Source organism: Lolium rigidum, chromosome 4 (assembly GCF_022539505.1).
Source record: "Lolium rigidum isolate FL_2022 chromosome 4, APGP_CSIRO_Lrig_0.1, whole genome shotgun sequence".
In the NCBI taxonomy this organism is placed as follows: domain Eukaryota; kingdom Viridiplantae; phylum Streptophyta; class Magnoliopsida; order Poales; family Poaceae; genus Lolium; species Lolium rigidum.
The window spans coordinates 265,689,575-265,704,466 of record NC_061511.1 but is presented as its reverse complement, the minus strand read 5'-3'; positions in this window follow the sequence as shown (position 1 = coordinate 265,704,466).

Below are 14,892 nucleotides of genomic sequence, written 5' to 3'. Positions count from 1 at the left end.
AAAAATATGGTAAAGGATATGGTAAGAGCAATATCCGATCCGATCCGATCCGTTTACATCCCTAAGGTCCAGTCCTTGCCCAGGTACTTCCTGTTGGGCTGAATCATGCGCTTCGGCCTTGTGTTCCTTGAAGCGAGGCCCATAGTGTCTTGCAGCCCAGGTGTAGCAGCAGGGCTGCTAACATCCCCCGTTCCTTGAGAAACGGCTTGTCCCCAAGCCGTTGATGCGGGGAAACGCTGCTGCAGCTCCACAGCATCTTCCCAGGTAATGTCAGTGGCCATGGGGTCGGACCACTCAACCTGTACTTGCTCACGCATGCCATTTGCAGAACGATGCCAGCGACGAGCTATGACCCTCACAGGGAAAACAAGATGATCAGGTGGAGTAGGAAGAGTAGTGGACGCTGGAGTACCTGGTTTCAAACACTTGCGCAACTGGGACACATGGAATACAGGGTGTATTCTTGACGAAGAAGGAAGATCCACTTTGTATGCCACTGGGATTGATGCATTTGATGACGTTGTAAGGCCCATAGTATCTCGAAGGATAGCTTGTGATTTGCTCGACGTGCTACCGACACCCGAACATAAGGTTGGAGTTTGACAAACACCGCATCTCCCACATCAAATGTTCTTGGTGTTCTGTTCTTGTCGGCTTGTTGCTTCATGAGTTGCCGAGCATGATGAAGATTCTCGTTGCAGTACTTGTTGCATCAGCTTGCGTTCATCGATCCAGGCTTGCAGCGTTTGGTTTTTGCAGACTAAATGCTGTCTCGATCCCCGGTGACTTGGTTCATGGCCATATAGAGCAACGAAAGGAGATGTTTTCAATGCAGAGTGGTAACTAGTGTTGTACCAATACTCGCAAGAGATATCCATGTACTCCATTTGCGCGGACAGGCATGAGTGAAACAACGCAAGTAAATTTCCGACTACCTGGTTCACTCTTTCCGATTGCCCATCCGTAGCGGGATGATAGGCCGAGCTCATCCTTAGTTCGTCCCCATACGACCGAACATTTCTTGCCAGAATTGACTAGTGAAGATAGGATCTCTGTCGGACACCATGACCTTGGGAAGGTCTGTGCAACTTAAAGACATTGTCCATGTATGCTGCTGCGACGAGTGGCTGCCGTGAAGGGGTGACGGAGCGGAATGAAGTGTGCGTATCGCGTGAACTTATCAACGACGACCATGATGCAGCTTGGTGGAGCCGGATGGCGGGAGACCCTCTATGAAGTCCATGGTGACCATCTTCCATGCGCCGTCAGGTGTGGGCAATGGCTCCAGTAGACCTGGGTATTTTACTCGCTCAGGCTTTGCTTGTTGACAGATCATGCAAGTTTGCACGAATTCTTTGATCTGCGCCTTCATTTTTGGCCACGCAAAGAACTGACGAATTCGCCGATAGGTGACAGGGAATCCTGAATGGCCCCCAGCCTTGCTTGCATGGAACGCTTTCATGATCGATTCTTGCATCACCGTTGCGCCGCCCAGCCGGATACGCTGGCGGAAATAGAGAAGGTTGTCTCGTAGAGAGAATCGACCTTTAGGGTCGGGATGTTGTTGCAGCTTGTTGGATCCAACGGGTGGCATGCGGGTTTGAAGCATAACTAGCACGAACATCCCGCAGCCATTCAGAGTTGACATACCGAAATTGCCGACACTTCTTCGGATTCCGGGTGTTGACGACGAGAGAGAGCATCGGCGGCTCTATTTTCTTCACCCTTACGATAGCAGATTCGTAGCGCAGGCCCAATAGTTTCGTGAATGCCTTCGCTGCCAAACTCGTAGTCAATCGTTGTTCTTCTAAGTGAATGAGACTTTTTTGGTCCGTGCGAATCAAGAATTCTCCATTGTGCAAGTAGGGTCGCCATTGTTCTATTGCCATCGATATTACGAGGCATTCCTTCTCGTAAGTTGACAACCCACGGTGTCTTGGCCCCAAAGGTTTGCTCATATAAGCAATGGGGTGTCCATTTTGCCGTAAACCGCTCCCACTCCCGTGTCACATGCGTCCGTGTCAATGACGAATGGCTTGGAGAAATACGGAAGTGAAAGGACCGGGGCTTCTATCGGTCCTTGCTTGAGCAAGCTGGAATGCGAGTGTCGGTTTCTTCGTCCACACGAATGGAGCATTTTTCTTGAGCAAGTTGAAAAGGGGCGAGCAAGTATCCCAAAATGGCGCACAAATTTCCTATAATAGCCGGCAAGGCCTAGGAAACCGCGCACATCTTTGCTTGACCGTGGTGTTGGCCATGATGCCACCTTGGAAATTTTAGAAGGATCCGATGATACGCCTGTAGCATTGATCACATGTCCCAAGTAAGATATTTGTTGTTGGCCAAACGAACATTTGGACATCTTGACTTGCCGGTGATCACGACGCAACGCATTCAACGACTGCTTGTCAAATGATGTACATGATCTTCGAGAGAAGTGCTATAGACCAATATGTCATCGAAGAAAACGACAACACATTTTCTCGAGCAAAGGCTGCAATGTATTGTTCATGGCTCCCGGGAATGTAGCAGGTGCACCAGCCAGGCCAAATGGCATTACCTTGTACTCCCAATGCCCCGAATGTGTTTGAAATGCAGTCTTGTGCTCTTCGCCCTCGGCCAACCTGATCCGATGATAACCAAGCACGTAGATCAAGTTTTGAGAACCAACTAGCCCCGGATAATTCATCCAGTAGTTCGTCTATGATAGGTACAGTGGTATTTGCTGACCACAGTCATTGAATTGAGAGCTCTATAGTCAACACATAACCTCCAGGTTCCATCCTTCTTCTTCACTAGGATAGTCGGAGAAGAAAAATTGCTGGTACTTCTTTGAATAACACCAGATTGGAGGAGCTCGCCACCTGTCTTTCTATCTCAGATTTCAGCTCTGGCTTGTGTCTATAAGCTCTCGTATTTACCGGTTGAGCTCCTGGCATCAAAGGTATACTGTGATCACAATTGCGGCGAGGTGGTAAAGAGTCTGGTTCAGCAAAAACATCTGTGAACTTATCAACAACTTGCTGGATTTGTTCGGAATGATCTCCTCAACCATTAGCTGACCATCCGAGCATACACATGCACAAGGTGCGCTGCTGCACCCTTTCTTACAAATGGTTTGCAGCTCGTGGCCGAGATTGCGGCACACCGTATGTTATCCGAACAATGGCCTTGCAATTTAAATTTCCCACCAACCGATCGAAACCGCAATGTTTTGGCGACCCAATCAATATCGTGGTTATGCTCTTCAAGCCGGTCCATCCCGAGGATTGCATCATATGTACCCGTGGGCAGGATCTTAAGATCCAGTGAAGAATTGTTGGCCTTGAGAAAACCAAGCACACTCGTGGGATATAAGAAGTGCATGTATGTTGAGATCCATCTGCCACGTGCACCCTACAAGCATTCTTCATAGGAACAGCTCCAAGTCAATTTGGTTGCGAGTTGCTTGTTGACAAATGAAGTAGAGCTCCCTGAATCCACTAACACCAGGATTTCGTGTCCTTGCATTTTTGCATGCAACCGAATTACTCTAGCTGACCCGGACGATACCCCAGCAAAAGCTTGTACGTAAATGGAGCAACCTGTCTCTGTTTCTTCGTAAGCTGGTTCACTTTGCATATCACCAGTGACTTCATCCATGGAGAATAAAGCGAACAATTCCTCTACTATATGCATTTGTACTGTGGAAGGACATGTATGTTCCTGGCCCCATTTTTCTCCACATTTGAAACACAACCCTTTTGCACGACGATAGTTGCGAAGAGCAGCAATTTTATCATCATTGTATTTGCGATTACCTTCCACTGTTTTCTGTTCCTCTGTCCCGGTGCAGCTTTGGCCGGAGGGGTGCGTTGTTGGTGTTGGAATTGCTTCACAGAAATCTGGTAATGCGCTGATCGGTGTTATATGGCCTCGTACTGAATTTCCCCATCGGCAACCTCCTCTTGCAACAATGCCGGAGAACATGCCGTGTCCGGATCATTAGGTCGTTGAACCATGACGATGGAGCGAATATCGGGTCGGAGTCCCTCGATGAAACGTGTCAAGAAATAATATGGGTGAGTACAATCAGAATATGAAACTAAGTGATTCATCAGAATATCGAAACGTTCTATGTAATCAGCGACAGTGGTTATCTGTTTAATGGTGTAGAACTGACGGATCAACAATTGGTGTCGATCACGTCCAAATCTCGTGCATAAAAGTGATGTGAAAGCAAGCCAATCTAAACCAGCTAATTTCTTAACTACAGATTGTAGCCATATGCCAGCGGCACCCGTGAAATGCAGGGTAGACATCGGAACCCAATAAGTTTCATGAATGGAGAACATGTGGAAGTACTGCTCAGCGAGAGTCTTCCAGAGATTAGGATTCTCGCCGTTGAACGACGGAAAATGCATCGTGGGTGCCGTGGTGCCCAATCCCGCCATGATTTGGCCAGAGGCGAGATTGGGGTCAGATGAACTTGCTGACAAAGGATTTTGGAACGAGAGCATACCCTTGACCGGGGAATCGGCCGATGAAGTCGATTTCATCGACAGAAATCCCCCGGGATTGGCGTGCTCGCCGTGGCCGACTGGCCCGTGGATCTCCCCGTCGTTAGATGTGGACGGTGCGCCGAGGTGCGTCGACGCTGATCCACCCGGAGCCGCGGGCGCCGAGAGATGCGCGCGCTCGAGATCGATCACCGAGGCGTGGAGCTTGGCGAAGCGGGCCTCCAGATCCGTCTTCCAGCTACATAGATCGGTGAGTTGCCCCGACTGCGCCTCGAGTTTCTGCTCCAACTTCGCCTGCGTCGCCATGACGGCGTCCTTGCTCGACATGACCGCGGCCTTGAGGTCGCTGGTATCCTGCTTGATCTGATCTAGATACTCCTTCAAAGCTGGATCCATGGCTCCCAACAAGCGGCGCCGATCTGCCGTGTATCTCCGAGTTTCCAGGACTGAAATGGACGGATTGTGGTGGGGATTTGGTGGGGATTGCTGGCTAACTGATACCAGATGTTATAGTACTGCTAGGGATTCAGTATATCACACACACAAGCATCTGGATTACACGCAGAGAGGTTCGAATTGGAGGAAATATCTGGATTACAACAAGGAAGGAAATATTCGCCGCCGCCGCCGCAGGTTCTGATCCCAATGGATGTCCTTCTTGTCTTTGCTTTCTCGCCTTAAGTAGACTTTGCTCTCGCGCCGTCCGAACCTGATCAGGTCCAGTCCTTGCCCAGGTACTTCCTGTTGGGCTGAATCATGCGCTTCGGCCTTGTGTTCCTTGAAGCGAGGCCCATAGTGTCTTGCAGCCCAGGTGTAGCAGCAGGGCTGCTAACAGAAATGCGCCAGAGGGAGGTCAAACGTTTTTTTCATGGTGGGGACTTTGGTTTGGTTCGATCATGCATCACTTTGGGTAAAGAAGTACCTCCTAATTAAATACGTTAGCGACAGGGATTCTGCTAGTAGCTTAATTAACCATACCAACGAGCGGTTAACGTACCTGTGGTAAAAAAAAAACCGATCGAGTGCATAACTACATATATATTCGCCAGTCGCCGGCATTCTATCATGCTTTTACATCAAATTGTCGTGATCACAGCAATCCACACGTACATTGGGAAATGTTCAACCATCGGATATCTAAAAAGTTACACAACCACCTTGATGAATGCAAGAGATCATCAAATCATACTGTGTCGGTCGCCGTGGAGCTCATCGTGCACACCTCCATCACCACCACTCATAGGAGATTCACCTAGGCCACTTGACGATGTGCCACCGTCTTGACAAGCTAGCCTCCTCCTCTCCAAGATGTCCGAAATCATCATTTGATGCAACTCCAATTGTGCTTCATGTTGCCTTCTCGCTTCCCATTGGTCCTTCCTCTTTTTAGCTACATCAGACTAAGCTTAATTACTGCAAGAATCTAATGACATGAACGGTATCGTGGAGAGGACGGAGGTCATACCTTGTAGAACCATCGCCGAGCACGTTCCCTGCACCATCCAAAGGGGATGAAACGACGATGTGCAGAGGCTGAGCAGCGAAGGGCGGAGGCTGGGCGGCGACGGGCTGAGGCTCAGTGGCGACCAGCGGAGGCTGAGGGGCGACATGCTAAGTCTTAGCGGCAACCTGCTTGCTCTTCTTGGGCACACGCTTGGGCGCCTTGGCGACAGGCGCAAATTGTTGCGGCTTGGCAGTCGGTGACGCGTCAGCGACCAGGGGCCGCCGGTGTTCCCCAACCGCTTCCTCTTCGGCTTTTCGGTGCCCGCAATCATGTGCAAGAAGGATCTAGCGGTCCGGGAACCGGAGCCAAATCCAGCTGCGGGACTTGGTTGTTGAGGCGTGGCCAAACCAGTTGCGGGTGGAAGCTTGGTGAGGTCCATGGGGCTGGATCCGGTGAGCGGCGGCGCTGGAGAGCGAGTTGGGCGGGAGATCGAAGGCGGCAGCGCAGACGCGGGAAGGGGGAAAGCTGAAATGTCCCTTGCGCACGAACAACTAGAGCATATAGGGTACGCTCAGTCCAGCCTTCCGGACAGTGAATGTAGGGTTCGAGGGGACGGTTTCTCCTTAAACCGTGAAAATAAATACAATTTTCGCGTGTTTAATTACTAGCTCTTCTCTAGAGCGATCTATATTTGCGAAAGCTGAAAATTAGCGATTATTATATAGTTACATGTGTTTACAGGTTCGTTAGAGTTGCTCTTAGGGTGTCATGGACTCATGGCACGATGGCACGCAGCAGCATTGATGTTTACCCTACACCGCCGACCGATTCGGTGCCCAGCGAACTGAATACTGCAGACACTGATCTGTTGCGATCGACAGGCATGCGGGCAACTTAACTACGCTACGCGCGTGACGTGATGCTTGATTTTACACCCAAATGTGTATACCACTTGGTACGATGGTGCCAGCATTGGTTCAGACCCTACACGCCCCGCCGATCATATCGATCCGGTGCATGCACGCAGCGCAAATGAATGCTGCCTGCAGATCGAGCTCGTACTACATGGAGAGAGAAAAAAAATCTCACTTGGACGCAAATCTCTTTATTACCATCGGCGTAGTGAAATTGATCCACCGCTAGTTTTTGCTCTAGTTGCACAATAACACCCTTGTTTTTTTTTTTGGCACAAACCATTAACTATAAGAGGTCTAAATGTAGTATTCACTTGGAGTATTAGCTTTCTTAATAGCAAATCAGACATCAAGTGTCCACACGTAATGTGGCGTCCACGTGTCATTAGCTACTTTTTTAAATATTAAAAAAGTAGTATGAAAATTCTTATAATTTAGATAGTATAAACTAACAAATCTAGGAAATTTTGAAACAACATATGTTTAAAACATTTACCACATCCTGTTAGATTCGACCAAAATTTGGCGATTTTTTGAACTTATGAAAAAACATGAAAAAGAATTCAGTAATTGAAAAACATGAAATAACTAATCTAGAAAAGTTGAAAAGAATTGCCTTCCCATTGAAAAGTTGGGTCACTCTTTGTGAGAGATTCGAGCAAATGTGAAGGAATCCTCAAACTCATAAAGGAAATGGAAAGAGGTTATAGTCAATACTAGATCGAGAGGTCGTTCCGCCCCTTGTCCCCGAAGATGGGTAATATGTTCTCATACAATGTTACTCCAACTTTTTTCCTATAGGACCTAGCTGGCGAGCGATCCCAGTCCGCGGCAGAGAACAAGACAGCAAGCGAGCGTACCTTTGTTCGCTTCTTTTCCACCAAGCATAGAAGTTTAAGGAGAACTGTAGGTCGGTGTAAGACGTAAGTAATCTGGGAAAATTTTACACAATTTACAGAAGTAAATCAGGTACAAGATTAAATAAAATTGGCCCTCCATGCATTCATGTCCACATACACTCAGACGTTCGACATATGGCGAACCCACACATACACACGCTAATGTAGCTTATGAGTTATGACATGTAGATACCACATCATCATTGCCATATGGATCATGATGTTAGGTTTACAATAATCCAACCTGATTACAGATTTGAATAATTATGAATTGTGAAAGAAGCCATAAAGTGAGTGTTTTGTACGACTAAAACAACAATGAGCAAGTGGTGGTAGACTAGGTGGGCCGACACCGACGCCGCGCTGGTGCCGGGGACGCACATAGCTAAGAACATCTTCAACAGGTGCACTAAAACGCCCCGCAACAAAAAAAATTGCTGGTTTGGCGAGCCCGGGCGCCCGCGCGAAGCTCCAGCGGATACAGGAAAAAAGCGCGCGCGCTAAAATCTTTACCCTGCGCGTGCGTTTGCGCTACTCCGCGCGGGAGAATTGCTGCGTCCGCTGCCGCGCGCGCTATAAACGCGACACGCGCGAACGCGACAACGAACTGAACTTTCCACGCGCCACTTCATCCCTGCGCCGCTCCGTCTCTCTCCCCGCCTCTTTCTCTCTCCCGCCGACTATCCGCCTCCGCACCGACGCTCCGCCTCCGCGCCGACGATGCCTCCGCGCCGCCGCCCCTCCTCCGGCTACCACGGCGTTCGGGCGCGGCCGAGCGGCCGGTTCGACGCGGAAATCCGCTCCGGCGACGAGCGGATCCGCCTCGGCACGTTTGATACGGCGCACGAGGCGGCGCGGGCGTACGACGCCGTCGCCTGGCGACTGGGCCGCTCGAGCCGGACCATGAACTTTTATGATGTCTTCACGCGAGAGCAGGCGGAGATGCTCGCGCCGCCGCCGCCGGTGATCACGCGCGAGCAGCAGCGCCGACAGCGGGAGCTGGAGCAGCGCCTCCTCATCGCCGAGCGCAACGAGGCGATGCGCCTCGAGTGGGCACGCCGCTTCCCCGGAGACGTCACCGCCACGGAAGCCTTCTACGCGCAGAAGGAGGAGAAGGCGGCGGCGAAGGCGAAGAAGAAAGCCAGCCGCGACAAGCGCTGCACCGAGTCCGCAGCGAGGAAGGCGGCGAGGAAGGAGGTGAAAAAGAAGAACGGCACAGGGCCGTCTACCATCGTCTTCTCCTCCTCCTCCTTCGAGTGGACGACGACGCCGGTGTCGGAGACGACTCCGAGCACCCACTTCTCGGACTTCGACTGGGAGTCGGACGAGTAGTTTAAAAATTAGTCAAATTTTGTATTTTCGTCCTCTATGTCGCGGTGTATCGTTGAACTTTTTAATATATTCGTATTTTCGATCAAATTTTTATAGTTTGTTTGATTAATTTTGAAATAAACAGTCGAATTTAGCAGTTTGCGCCGTGCCCCGCGCTGCAAAATAGAGCCTCCGGCGGAGGTGCTTTTTTTCCACACCAACGCGCGCTGCAAAATGAAGCATCCGGCGGGGAAAATTCGATATCACGCGTGCCAGCGGTTTACAGCGCGGCGAAATAGAGGGTTAGCGTGCCGGCTTTTTACGCGGCTGTTGGAGATGCTCTAACGTACGACCGCACGCGGGCGTGGGCCGGCGCCGAGCTCTACCGCCCGGACCACACGTACTACAATGCCCGGACCTACGGCGTACGTAACGCAGCGACACCAACATCTCGATCTGGCGACCACCGACGCGCGCTGCTCTCGATCGGGCGGCCGGCCATTGGGACATGCGCACAATTTCTAGCTCCTTGGACCGCCAGATCGTACTGCACAGGAGCTAGCTGTACGCTCGCACGCGTACGTGATGCTCGTGTACGTGCACGTACGTATGACGCGTCAGCAGTTCCCTGCCTGACACGGCGGGCGGCCGGCCGGCGACCTAGCTACCTTCGTGTCGTCGGTGCTCTCTCTGAGTTCCTCTGAGACGACGAACGTACATAGACGGCCATTAAGTTGTGCCCTGTGGCGCAAGATGGCGTGGGCCGTTGATTGCCCGCGGGCTCGTGACCGACATCGATACGGACACATGACCGGCTTGCACCGTGCAGTGCAAGACATTCCAGATGGGACCATGCATGCACCGGACCATGGGTCGGTCTGTATCCTTCTCAGCAAGGAACGGACGGACGGCGGCCGGCGTCCTGGGACAACTCCGTGTTCCCGTCGTAAGATTGCAACAGCCATTCTAGCCAGTGCTTCCGCAGGACTGCCTGGCATGGAAAGACCGTGTCTCCGGCCATGTTTCTCCAACGGGCTGTCCGGGAGAGAAACCCTAGCCGCCCCCCATCATAACCTCTCTTCATGCTACTCCTCTCCTCCCACCGGTGTCGTAGCCCGTAGAGCGTCAGCGGACGAATCTCACACGGCATAAACACCTGTGGGGCCTTTTCGAACCGTCGTGACATGAGACGGCGTTGGCCACATAACTTCGACGAGGGACTTCTTCCGATGTGGACATACTGGGTGATTGGGAACATGGGCGATAATAGCTGTCGTGGTAATGTGGACGGCGTGGAGGCTAGACATTGAGATGGTGATGGCCTCCTTATCCACATAGCTTGCTAGGTTGGCGCCGGTATGAAACACCACTTCTTTGGACACCCAGAGCTTTCAAGACCAGCGGAGGGTATATGTCGCACCTTCACTTCTAGACCAGTTCGTTCCGGCTTAAATTGCACGTGCTACACGATGCGTCTCATGCCTAGTCGGCATGCCATACTTGTTGCTCGCGCCAATCAGAAGTTGTCCCTTTATCACCAAGAAGGGGTGGTGCAACAATAACCAACCGTAAGCGTGGTGGTATGTGGCACTTTACGCTTCCAGCATCTCCTCTAGTGGTATTGAGCTAGCAAGATATCGTCGGCCGGTACAAGTACTCATGGTAGGAATGACTTCGATGACAAGTATATATGCGATGCACCCTTTGTGGAAACATATGATCCATCAGGCAATTTGTTGAGTCGGTCTTGCCCTTGTTGAGGCGGTGGTTCAAAGCTTAGATCCCTTCTTAAAGGTTTTGCATAACACGTGCCCCGGGTTTGTTGTAGATCAACGGAGTGAGTGTCGCGAGGCATCATCGAGTTTTTTCATTGACTTGTTCAACACCGTTATCTAGATCAATCATGTATCTATAAACTAAAATATATCTAGATACATACTACCTCCGGACCTAACTAATCAACGCGTCCACCCGCTATTGATATGCGTGCACAACCCTTCCTGCGGTTATTAAATCCGACCGAAGGAAGTAGGTATTTAGACAAATCGGCGGCATCTTTTCCCGATGGAGGAAGTACATGATTGTGTGCATTATTCCTCCCTTTGGGAAAAGCTAGTGCTGTACAGTCGTACTATTAGTCAACGGATTGATGATGACACGACTGTTCGTGATAGAAAATTAGTACCGCCATCCCCGATGGGACGAGCATTTTGTACATTATGATTACGACTTGGGCAGAACTAAACAGTGCACTTCCAGAGGAGCGTAACCTTGGAGCAAAGAGTAGCCGGTAGCTAGCACTCTCCGCGCCTATCACATCGATCGATCGTCCTCTCCTTGTAGTACGGATTTACAAGCTGGAACGCAACCAACATGCCCGACGATCTGGCCTACTCACATGGTGCCGCAACGAAAAAGAAGCAAATCACGCTGCTCAGCGAGACCAATTGAAAGACATACGTACGAAGTTTGTCTGACGAACATTAGGGAAAAGTTTTAGCGCTCACGCAAACCTCAAAGAGAGCGGCACACAGATTTGGTAGCTAGGCTCGATCGCTCCCGGTCGAAGCGATAAGGAGGTAGGAAAGCAACGGAGCATGCAGCTCCGGCCGGATCCCACACCGGCCGGCGGGCAGCAGGCCAGGTCCGACGCATGGCGCGCGTAACCACCGCGCGCGGAAGAGGACGACACGGACGGAGAGATCGATCTCTACAGTTCACCGGCACAACGCGCCGGGGGACTTGACGCCGCATGCCGGCCTAAAGCCATTTATGCGTGGCATCCCTTCCGTTTTTGCGCCGCGATCCGTCGGCGACGGCGACGGCACGACGGACGACGGGCGCCGTCGAGCCGTCTATTCCCCGCCACGCGCGCCAGACCATCCAACAACAGTGAATCGTCAAGATTCTTCGATCGGCAACGGCCCTAGTGATGATCTGTCTCTCGTCTTTGATCGTGTTGCATTGTTACCGGCCGGTGCTTGGGGTGTAGCAGCCTGCACCGTGGGAAGATCAGCTTGCACAGTGTCAAGTTCAATCTATTGTCGTCTTTTGTTTCCAATTTCCGTCTACTGTCATGTCTTTCTTTGAAGCTATTTTTTTTTCGAAATGGGGGAAATATCGTCCAGTTTCTGCATCCAAAGGATGCACACGGCTTTTTTATTATATTATTCACAACACTTACAAGAACAATACAAAAGTTTAACCTCGAAGCCACCTCACTAAACCTACAGTGGGGTGATGGGGGTGACAATACACCAACTCACATCATCCGAAAACCAAATGTCTTCCCAAACCGTCCAATAGCAGGTGAGAAGCACATCCAGTCCAGCAGACTCTCCGTGCACGCCAACGCACACGCCACAGAAGTTGCTACCGCCGTCTTCCTCGACTCCATCTTCAAGAGAGATTATCGCTTGACCTTGCAAGACCTGCCATCGATGCCACCATGACGGCAGACGGCTCCACCATCCTGCACGCATACATCATCCCGCATCCATCGTCGATGCCCTGCAGCACCATGCCACCGAGACTCAACGCCAACAATGTGGTAGATGAATACCACTCCACCAACATCCGCCAACATCCAGCAGCTGCTCCAAAAACGATGCCCAAGAGGTAGAACAATGCAGGGCGCGCCGCCATCGTCCGATCCAGGAGACCCAGATCTGGGGTTTCCCCCGGAGCAGCGCGAGTGTTTAGATGCAGGCTGCGATAACGATGCCTTCAAGAAGGTTACGATGTGTAGCACCGCCATCGCCCGCCAAGACCGGAGTCGGAGCACGGTTTTCACCGGCAGCCGCGCATCCCAACATCGCCGAGCGTAGTGCCGAGGCAAGCAGATGGCGTCTCCTTGAGCCACCACCGCCGTCCCTCAGATGTTGTATCGCAGAGGACACCGTCGCGCCACCGCCGGCAAGATCTAGGCCCGGCAGCCTAGATCCAGCCCGCAGCGAGGCGCCGCCGCCCCCCCACGCAGCCGCCGTCGAGCCACCTCCTTGCAGAAAATGGCCGAGCAGCCACCACCGCCCTTGCCGCAACCTGCCCGCGCCGCCCGGAGACGCGCATCCACCACCGTCACCCATCGCATCGCCGCAGCAGGCCATGCCCGCGCCGGCACGCCGTGGCACCTGTCCCGGGGAAGACTTCCCGCGCCCCTCCACCCGAGCCAGAAGACGAGAGAACCTCGTCACCGCCGACGCAGATCGGGCTTTGCCCGGCCGCACCCTCAGGCAGCGGCGAGGGAGGAGAGGGGAGGGAGGAGGGGGGCTGGTGGCGGCGGGATTAGGGTTCCCCCTGGTCGCCGCGCGGGGGCGACGCAGGAGGGAGAGAACGGTTCCAGCTTCTTTGAAGCTATATATAAGGTGATGTCATTTCTCGGAAGTTTGGTGGTGTGGTGTCTCATCAGATGTTAGGAAGAAAATGCTGATGTGCTAGCTAGTAGTTCCTTGGGATGAAGGCAAGCCCGGGCCAGAAGAATATTACTCTCTCCCTCTCTTCCATTAAAAATATATCGAAAGTTTATTTAAATTCGAACGTATCTAAACACTATTTAATGCATACATACATTTAAATTTACGCAAACTTTCAACTTGTTTCAGGGAAAGGAGGGAGTAATACAACTGGGACAAGCACCAAGTCATCTTTGTTGATGAGAACGTCAACACATAAGCATTGTTTAATTTTCAGGTCATTCTGACGGGAGCTTTCGTATGATCTTGCTGGCACACCCAACTCGATCAATGTGGTATTTTTTCGATAAAGGGAATATATTAATATCAAGAGATAGCAATTACACTCAGCCTCTGCAACAACGCACCGCCCTAATGGCACTACGGATGCACACAGCCAAAAAAAGGAAAAGAAAACTAAGAAACAAAAGTCCCGCTACAGTATCTCGGGGCTAACAACAGCAATACATCCACTGCCACGAGAACACCTGAATTACAGAATCTTCAAAAAACGACGCCTCCAAGAAGGGAACTGTGCTCAAACACCGTCGTCGCCCGATCAAAGATCTTGGGTTTTCACCTGAAGATAGTCCCCTCTCAAAACAATGCCTCCACCAAGGTCATTGCCAGGCACAACCAGTTAAGGCCAACCTTGGGTTTTCACCCTGAAAGGTAGGACTCTGCACTTCACCTGTGTTGTCGCCCCCACTTTCATACCGCTGTTGTGAAGCCCGGAACACCAAGCAAGCCCCTCAACAGCGCGGAGACTGAACCTCCCTTAGCTAGTCCTCCCCTCCGACCTTCATGAAATTCTCTTCTTCCGACTTTCATCATGGATCCATAGTCAATTGATGTCAACACCGAAAAATAGCTTCGCATGGGTGCACACGACCGAATACCTCCGATCCAGCAAACTCCAGGCAAAGCGCTGTTACATTCGCCGGCGGAGCCTTCCGGAACTCAACCCCCCGGCCAGATCACAAGTCCAGGCCTCCGGTAGGTCCTCCTCTTCACGCAAGAGAGGTCCTAGGACGCCGCCTTTATTCAGGTCGGACCCCCACTGACAAGGGATTAACTTATCAATGCCTATGGATTGTAGGCTAGGGTTTAGTTAGAAGTAGAGGGCAAGTAGATCTCGAAGGTTTCAGCCGAAAAGTACTCGACGATTATAAAAACCTACTTATAAGAGGTGGAGCCGAGGGTTTCGTTTTGTACAAGTTACAGAGTCCGGGACGGTTTCTAACTCATCCCGCCAGATTACAAATAACACTTCCTATTACAACTCTATCTTTTCCTTAAATACATCTTGGGCTTCCGAATCTTCTTATTCTTCGGGTAGTGGGCCTTCAATAAACCCCGGGTACTATATTCGGC